Here is a 10,383-nt window from a genome sequence, read left to right as displayed (position 1 = left end):
TTTCTACTATCCGATCATTTTTGCATGCTCAGTCTAGACCCAGACCAGATCAGCAGCCTGCAAAGCAACTAGATCCCAGTCCACCAGCTGGGTACCCACGAAAAAACAACAAACTATCATGATTCACGACATGAAAGTAAACAACACTCAAATCACCAAAGCTCCTGGAAATAGTCATGAGTAATAACTGTAATAATAATATTCACTCAAAACCGAAATGGCCTTTCTTTGTGGAGTTTGCATGTTCTCCCCGTGTCCCCTAGGCTAGGTATACCCTCACGAAAAACATGCAGTAATCCTGGTCTCTAAACTGCCTGATGGAGGGGAAAGGAACTGGTTGGAATAACGTGTTCCTTCCACTCAAAACGTGAAAGTAATTCGTTATATTACTATGAAGAGGGAGAGCCGGTAGACCTTTGTAAATGCCAATTCAATACATCGGAAAATATTTCTGTTCGGACAAGCTTTCCGAACTATATTGGAGAGTCAGGACATCTGGAGGTGCACGAGTTCTGAGGAAAAGGTTCAGAGACCGCAGTTCTGAATGAAGTACATTTCCTAGTTGTATCACCTCCATTTAAGATTTTTTTTTTTGATTGATTGATTGATTTGTAAAAAGATAATACAATAGTCTTGGGGACTTGTTTCCATTGCGGTCCTATGTATTTAATTCACCAACATAGCATAAAGAGATGAGAGAATGACATTGATGTTTTGTCAGACCAGTTTTTAATGAAACCAGTGATTCACATCCTTAATGGATGGTGTCTCAGGGCATTCACATCCTTAAGGATGGTGTCTCAGGGCATTCACATCCTTAATGGATGGTGTCTCAGGGCATTCACATCCTTAAGGATGGTGTCTCAGGGCATTCACATCCTTAAGGATGGTGTCTCAGGGCATTCACATCCTTAAGGATGGTGTCTCAGGGCATTCACATCCTTAATGGATGGTGTCTCAGGGCATTCACATCCTTAAGGATGGTGTCTCAGGGCATTCACATCCTTAAGGATGGTGTCTCAGGGCATTCACATCCTTAAGGATGGTGTCTCAGGGCATTCACATCCTTAATGGATGGTGTCTCAGGGCATTCACATCCTTAAGGATGGTGTCTCAGGGCATTCACATCCTTAAGGATGGTGTCTCAGGGCATTCCACATTTTGGTAGTAGTACAATGAGAGGTTTCCCATTTCAGGACAATGCATAGTACTGCAGGGCTTAAATCCTACATGTCAATTCACTTTTAGCTTCACCCAGCTGATGGCTGCTCAGATGGTTATGAGCAGCGCTCGGGGAGGGGGAAGACACTTAAGGCACTGCTTCCCAAACACTGGGATTGGTGGGATACTGACATTTTTATGGGTTGCTTTATTTTTTGTTTCCTACATTTTCTATTAGCCAATTATTACAAAACCTTTGAAATATCATGAATTACTGTAAAAACAAATTCAATATTTTTCCAGTCCAGAAAGTACAGTAAGTGAGCCCAGTGTCCATGACATCAGAGACACTGGGCTCACTGCTAAAATTTAAAATATCTAAAACCACATACAGTATTTACACACATAAAGACCCCCAGGAAAGTGTTCTAAATCTTCTAAACGTCATTAACATGTAACTTTTTAGCAAAAAGAGTGAAGTTTCCCTTTAAAAGTGTATTGGTCAGGGACACTTGGACACGTAGACATGGGGAGGAGAACCGGTGACCTCTCTCTCTCTCTCTCTCTCTCTCTCTACTAAATCCCTGAAGACGTGTCCTTCCTGTCCCTGCCGGCGCGGTGACATTTGCGTCCTCCGCGCCACAAGACGCGTCACAGAGCTGAGCGTCTGCTGTGATGTGGTCGCTCTCCTCCAGCCCTCCAGACTGAAGAGGAGGTCTGTCAAATCTCCTCTGGCATTCACTGGATTCCCTGCGTTCCTTTATCTCCATTTGAAACGTTGCCAAGTTATGAGCTGCCTGGACATTAAGGGGACAAGTTCAGCAGCAAGTCCACTTCCAAATGACTGTCCACTTCCAAATTACTTATGTTGTTGCTGTGTAGGGCAGAAACCGCTCTCCGTATTCTAAGCTTTTGTGTTTTTTCTAAAACAAAACAATGCCTGGCTACTTGATCATACGTCACATACAAGTCGCCTTGCAAGGCACTTTACATAGATTGTACATTACATTCACTATTAGGGGTTCAGAGTCTTGCTCAAGGACACTTTGAATCTGGCCACTCTACCCCTGAGCCACCACCGCCCTGCGGTGCACACCACACAGTGGTGTGCCTATAGGATGTATGTTTGGAGTATGAACAATATACCACTGGGTGACCTAAAGTGGCAGTGTTGAGCAGCCGCACGCACGCACACACACACACACACACACACACACACACACACACGCCCCCTCCCCATCAATGATCCAGATGAGCACAATTGTATGTGGGACAGACATATTCCTCAGACAGGACAGAAAAACCCACATATTAGGGGATTTAAGCACACAAAGCCCTATTCTGGGCTGTATGCATGGGGGCGTAAACATTCAACGAACATAGCAGATCTAAGATCGGCTTTTCTTTTCTTTTTTAAATATTTTCTATCCCACGATTTTGTAACCCATTTTTCACCCCTGTGTCAATGTGATCCTGGGCTCTACACACCCTCCGCCAACCTAGTCCCATGGGGGACATGGGGAGACCAACCTAGTCCCATGGGGGACATGGGGAGACCAACCTAGTCCCATGGGGGACATGGGGAGACCAACCTAGTCCCATGGGGGACATGGGGAGAGCACTTGAGTGAGCGTGCGTCATATCATTCAGTTTTATATCAACGTTTTCGTTGTCGTCTCTGCTATTTTTGAAAAATCGCAAAAATGTGGTGCGAATCTTTGAATATATATTCTTTCAGAGCGAACGTTTTTAACTCAAATCTTTGCTTCTAGCGGGGTCCCTGGAACTACATATTTTCAGATGGGGGTCGGCTGCCAATTTCATATATTTCTGGGGGTCCTTGATGTGAAAATGTTTGAGAACGACTGACATAGAAACATGAGGTTTTTCCAGAAAGAAATTGTATCAGGTCTAAATGGGTTAAAGTTGTTATGTTAATGGATTCATGACGGTAGAAGCCAGACTCACCGTCCCGTCCCGGAGCCCCAGACCCTCACCGTTGGGCAGCGAGGACCTCCTTCGGCACCCCGCGAGGGTCCGGCTGGGCGTGGAGGACCCTCCCCCGGGCCTCCGGTGGATCATCAGGACTTCACAGCACGCCTGGTCCTCGTTCAGAGTGCTCTTCCCCGCGTTGATCACCCTGAGGAGGAGGACAAACGGAAGGAGATCTTAGACCAGGGCGTTGATCACCCTGAGAGGAGGAGGACAAACGGAAGGAGATCTTAGACCAGGGTTCCCCAATAGACGGCCCGCGGAAAGAAAAAAAAGCATGTCAAACTGGGCATCCTTTTGACATGCTACATCCTACTCGACCTCGTGCGTGCGTGCGGACTTGGCCCCCAGCCTGGTACCCTAGTCAAAATATGGCCCTTGAGGAAAATGTATTGGGGAACCCTGTCTTAGACTATATATATAGGGGTCTTCAACTAGTGTTGATTCTGTCGACTAAAACTATGATGAAAATGTTCTTCTTTCTTTCTTTCCTACCTACAGTATACTCAAAGTGTCCAAGTTGCTCCCGATCGACTTTTTTCCCAACACAAAAAGAAAAAGGAAGGAAGGATGACTCTGGCCAACCGAGTGGGTTTAAGTGGTTAAAAAAGCTCCCACAAAGTAGAAGAACAGAACACAGTAAAATCCTGTGTTCATTTATCCATTTCAGTCAGACACTTTCATCAAGATAAACCACTTATTGCAAGGATATTGCATTACATTCGGTGGTGTGACTCTGCTCCTGTGATACTACAGATGATCTGGGCAGGGGCGGCGGTGGACCAGGGGTATAGAGTGGTTGGATTGTAACTGCAAGGTTGCCAGTTCGAACCCTGTGGGCTCCCCCAGAGTTAGTGTCCAAGTGTCCTTGAGCAAGAGACTGAACCCCTAATTGCTCCTGATGTGTTGCTTGGTGCCTTGCAGGTTTCCGCCGCCATCGGTGTATGAATGTGTGTGTGAATGGGTGAATGTAATGCACAATCTATATGTAAAGGTGTGTGAATGTGTGTGTGAATGGGTGAATGTAATGCACAATCTATGTAAAGGTGTGTGAATGTGTGTGTGAATGGGTGAATGCAATGCACAATCTGTGTAAAGGTGTGTGAATGTGTGTGTGTGTGTGTGTGTGAATGGGTGAATGTACAATCTATGTAAAGCGCCTTGGATACAGGCGCTATAGAGCGCCGCAGTCCCCGCCCCCTTTCAGAAAGCGAGTGGCCCAGGAAGTGAAAGCCCCATGCATTCTGCCATCGGCACTTTTAATATAATTTATTTAAAGACGGTTACGCCGCGGACAAAGCCAATTCGGATCGTGACGAATCATGACAATGAACACAATATTTTGGGCCGATCAAATAATTTATAAGACGAAAAATAAAACAAATAGTGTTGTCTCCTGACTTTCTTTTCTTCTTTCTAATGATTTGATCGTCCCAAAATATTGTGTTCATTGTCATGATTCGTCACGATCCGAATTGGCTTTGTCCGCGGCGTAACCGTCTTTAAATAAATTATATTAAAAGTGCCGATGGCAGAATGCATGGGGCTTTCACTTCCTGGGCCACTCGCTTTTCTGAAAGGGGGCGGGGACTGCGGCGCTCTATATGAATGCACTATCTACCAAGCATGACACACAGGGCTCCATTTTCGTCACCACTAAACCCCTTATCCCTAAACTTCTTTGCCTTTTTCTACTATTTTGAAAAACTTTTTTGAATAGTTCAACTATAGCCAATCTACATCGACACGTTGTGAGCTTGTAGACTGGCCATTTTAACTATTCAAAAATGTTTTGCAAAATAGTAAAAAAAAGACGTTTAGAGATAAGGAGTGACGAAAACGGAGCCCACAATCTGAGATCCCCAACCCCCCTGAAGCAGAATCTAAGACACTGAGTTATTGCATTGAACTCTTGAGGGCAGAACGTAAGATAAACAGATATAATGGATACATATACAATCAACACACTGAGTATACTGAATTTGACAGGAACTGAGGTGGAGGCTGGGGAGGTGGAGTTTGTTTGATCACTCAATGTCACTCAGCCATTCAGACAGACTGTTGACTAACGGTCCCCCCGTCCCCCCCCTCTCCCCAAGGTGCTGCTAGAGTGTAAACCGCGCCCAATTGCGCCTCCAATTGGTTGGCTGTTTCCAGAATGTATAATAATAACAATGTGCACCCGTTAAAACCGCTTTATAGAAGATCGATAGATTGATAGAGATATCCGCCATATGATGCTTATTCAAGTTTATAAGTTCATTCACATTCTCTCTCTCTCTCTCTCCCGATCCATGCATCACTGACAAGTTTGCAGAAGAGGTGACGGTGACGGTGAGCTATCTGTGTTTTATGAAGAGTGAACGACGTTCTGCTTCAAAAGACCCCCCAAAAGATATATATGGATCATAGAACGGATCATATAGGATTGAGGACGTACTGTATTGTGTGTTAGCGAATGAGATTGAAGGGTGAATGTGGGGAACAGCCTGACTGCGTGCCATGCCATGGCGTGTAATGCCTGAACTACCGCGATGCTCGATTTGTAAATTCGACTCGATTTCCCACCTCGTGTAGCCTATACCCATTCAGGACGGGAACCCCTTATGGTGTTTTTTAAGGATTATGTTTAGCTATTGAAAAATAGCAGATCTACAAGCTCATAGCGCGGCACTTTTTGGTGCCGCGCTATGAGCTTGTAGATCTGCTATTTTTTGAAAAATCGTGAAAATGTGTCGCTAATCTTTGAATATATATTCTTTCAGAGTGAACGTTTTAACTCAAATCTTTGCTCCTGGGGGGGTCCCCCTGGAATAGAATATGTCCTTGACATGAAATAGTTTGAGAGTTGCATCATTCCCCAGTAGGCCGGTGGCCGACTGTGACACCGGACACGTACAGGTCTATAGTTTTATAGAATATATGGAGTCTGGACCCAGTCCTAAACCGGTTAAAACCTGCCCAGCGACCAAACGGCACCGACACCACACATAACGCTGTGGAACCAGCAGCACTTTCTCCAGCCCGTCTCGCCCAACGTCTGCTCTCTAAAGACCACAACAAACGCACGGCTTTGTTCAGAAGCCCCTCCAGATACACAGGAGGGCCGTGCCAACACAACGACCCCCCCCCCCCCCCCCCCCCCCTCAACCGCCCGGGGGCCACGCAGAGCCAAGCCCCTCTCTCTCTCTCTGCTACACCACGCTGACTACCTTGACTGTGTGTTTCCTGCTGGAAGTGAAACAGACAGACCCCCCGTCCCCCCCACACACCCCTTAGCGTCCACCAACATGCCTTTTAGAGAGAGAGAGAGAGGTCCACCAACATGCCGTTTAGAGAGAGAGAGAGAGAGAGAGAGAACGCCATGCTTGAGTGACATATCGTTGCTGTCGGACAGAAACCTCTTATTTCCATATACAGTAGATATAGACCCCATGTGACGACCTTGTACTGTAGGTCGCGTTGGTCTCTTTTCTTGTTGCCTTGCTCATAAAAGACGGAGCGCCTTGGAATATTTTTCTTCTGCAAGTACACCGTTTGGGAATTAAAGTGTTATTCATATCTGGATTTCCGGTGGTTAGGTGACCATGCACCGAACTACAACATGACGTCACGAGCCGCGGTGAAGAGAAAACCACCGCAACAGCCCTTCTGTCTGTCTTTACTCACCACCGCTCAACGTTATTTCAGCTCCGGTGGTCACCTCACCATCGGAGCGGTGGTCACCTCACCACCGGAGCGGTGGTCACCTCACCACCGCAGCGGTGGTCACCTCACCACCGCAGCGGTGGTCACCTCACCACCGGAGCGGTGGTCACGTCACCACCGGAGCGGTGGTCACGTCACCACCGGAGCTGTGGTCACCTCACCACCGGAGCGGTGGTCACCTCACCACCGGAGCGGTGGTCACCTCACCACCGGAGCGGTGGTCACGTCACCACCGGAGCGGTGGTCACGTCACCACCGGAGCTGTGGTCACCTCACCACCGGAGCGGTGGTCACCTCACCACCGGAGCGGTGGTCACCTCACCACCGGAACTGTGGTCACCTCACCACCGGAGCGGTGGTCACGTCACCACCGGAGCGGTGGTCACCTCACACCACCGGAGCGGTGGTCACCTCACCACCGCAGCGGTGGTCACCTCACCACCGAAAATCCAGACTATGAATGAGCCTTAAGCAATACTACTTTCTCTATTTTTTCTTTTCTAACACCCCGCTTGATCATACTTGCTGCACCACAAAGACATCAAAAGTAGCAGATTCGCGAGCTTGAAACGCGCGTCGAGCCTGTCCACCTTTGCCAGTTTTTATTTTTTATTTTATTTGAAAGGTACATAACGCTTTTGGACATATGAGGTTTCCACCTCGACATGAGACGACATATATATATACCTGTGACAAGCGAGTCCTTTAGCCTGTAGCAACAGAGCTGGTTTGGATTATAGGTCACAGACTCACACAGCAGCAGCAGCACGCCACCCTATATATATGAAAGTGCTCATTTCTGCTTTTGGCAAGATTGTAAAAGAAAATCGCCGTGGTCTTTGAAACCGGACAGTTTGCACACTATAGCAGAGAGAGAGTGACTATAGAAAGGTTAAGGAGAGAGAATGAGAGAGAGAGAGAGGGGAGGGAGAGAGGGGAGGGAGAGGGTCGATCCACATGAAAGACACACGACGAACTTATAAACACAACCTCCAAAATGCCATGCAGGCTTCACTGCTTTATTTACAAGAAGCATGCAGGAAAGAAATGTGTACCTCGGTTAAGTTCCAACACAAGCGTGAACACTGCATGAGCGTGCGTGTATGTATACGCATGCACACCCGCACGCACATGCGTGCACTATGCACACATCCGCACGCACACACCCCCCAAGTATGCCCACGCGCACGCACACACACACACACACACGCACACACAAAGAGAAGTGTTCAAATATTGCCTAAATACGAAATAGATTTTTTTCTCAGAAATTTGTGGACTAAAAAAATATGAAACAACTTTTTTTTAGACTACCGGTATATGAAAAATGTGTCTTATTTCATAATGGGCTTCAGATTTGAAGATGTGCCGTGATGTCTGTAGATCAAGAACAGTGATTGTTAACACATTCTGTACGGGAACCCCTTTTGGTGTTTTATAAGCATTATTATTATGTTATACATAGCTATTGAAAAATAACAGATCTACAAGCTCATAGCTTGTAGATCTGCTATTTTTTATTTTATTTTTTCGTGAAAATGCATGGTGCAAATGTTTGAATATATATTCTTTCAGTGATTTTTGAGATGGGGGTCTGTGGTCAAATACAGATAATTCTGGGGGTCCTTGACGTGAAAAAGGTTGAGCACCACCAATATAGAAACATATAGGTTTTTCAGAAAACTCTTAGGATTTATAGAAGTCTTTTTTTAATTAACGTGACACTGAGAGGATATACAACCAAATGGACCCCTTGCACTGAGGCTTTCTATTATGCTAACGTATTATTAACCAATTATAAAATTAACCAAAGGGATTTGTAATGTGTTTATTTGAAAATGTTTGGGAGGGGGGGGTTTAGGACTATGAAACACTGAATGAGGTCATCAGACACAAACGTCAGCATGTAATGAAATTAAGTGTTCATTTTAATCTATGCAGAGCTATAGTGCATAAATGGAACCAAATGGACCTGCATGTAAGCCATGAATACAAAAGGGTCCGTTTTCACACATGACATTATATATAACCCAAATGAGAGAAAGGTGAAAATAACAGATTAAAGGATATGTAAAAATAAATGCAAAGTGCACACACTATAATATACAACACAATATATATATATATATATATATATATATATATATATACACACACACACACACACACACACACACACGCACAGCCCAAAGTGCATGAGAAAAAGATTAATGGTAGGCCTATAATGTAAAAGTACACACACGCGCACACACACACACACACACACACACACACACACACACACACACACACACACACACACACACACACACACACACACACACACTTATTATTGTATTTATGTTTTACTAAGTTGAGGTCATTCAATTACACAGTGTAAAAAGATGCTTTGGCTCAGTAATAAACATGGTATATATTATGTTAATGAATGCCTGCACAGCCAGAAGACAGGAGGCTCATGCCGGGACATTTACTGCGCCATAGCTCAGCTGCACACATGTTCACTTATGATATGGTCCTGTTTAGCATGTATACGTTAGCCTATATAGCCTATTGTTTCTGTGTAGCCTATTTAGAACCACGAGAGGCTAACGGGTTTAACCTTGAAACTAAATAAATCGACCCCGTCAAGAGATTATAGGCCGATATACAATTTACGTGTGTGCACTTTGATCTTTAGAAATGGATCAATTATAGGCCTAATTGGGCTAATTTAATTCTCGGCCGCTGTGTCAGATTTGGAAAAGACGAAATGTTTAGTTATAGGCCTATATAGTGATACCGTGATATTTAGGGACAATAAACATACCATTTGTAGGTTAAATTGAACCACATCTTTAATGACGATATTATATATGTTTAATGTTTTAATAATTTCATGTTCGGCGGCGGCTCATTTTTAATTGAATGGTCAGCGCGAGGCCGCACGCAGCAAGACTCGCAAATTAATCTCATCTTCATGTAGGTTTGTGCGGATATAAAAATAGTCTATATAAACGATATAATCATTAACAATTTGTCTAATAATAATTTTACTGCAATTAATTAAATCCAACGCTTTAGTTGTTGTCAGTGCAGCATATCAGATTATGGCTGTAATGAAAGTAAAGTATGAACGAAGTATATATTGTCCTCATTAGGTGTTCATAAAATTCACTCAAGTTGTTTCAGAAAGGTTTATTTAGTTAAAGCTATACTGACAGTTTATGGCTGCGCATAATCTGGTTTATTAAAATAATGAAACGCATCCAGGTCGGAATATATTATGTTCTTAGAATCACTCAAGAAAAGGAAGAACTTCTCACTTTTATTAACCCAACTTCTTGTAATAGCTATATGTCATAATTTAGCAAATTAAATTAATTTACAGCAAACTTTAAGCTATTTAACGTTAATTTAAATAAAAACAAATCTGATTGAATCGAAGATAGTTATACCATTAAGTCAAGATTTAAAATGAATTAGCCTATTTAAGTAAGCATGCAGGTTCTGACATGGCTTTCACATAAATGCTCCAAATTA

Source organism: Protomyctophum bolini, assembly GCF_963924005.1.
Source record: "Protomyctophum bolini genome assembly, chromosome: 4".
In the NCBI taxonomy this organism is placed as follows: domain Eukaryota; kingdom Metazoa; phylum Chordata; class Actinopteri; order Myctophiformes; family Myctophidae; genus Protomyctophum; species Protomyctophum bolini.
Note: the sequence above shows the minus strand (reverse complement) of the source record.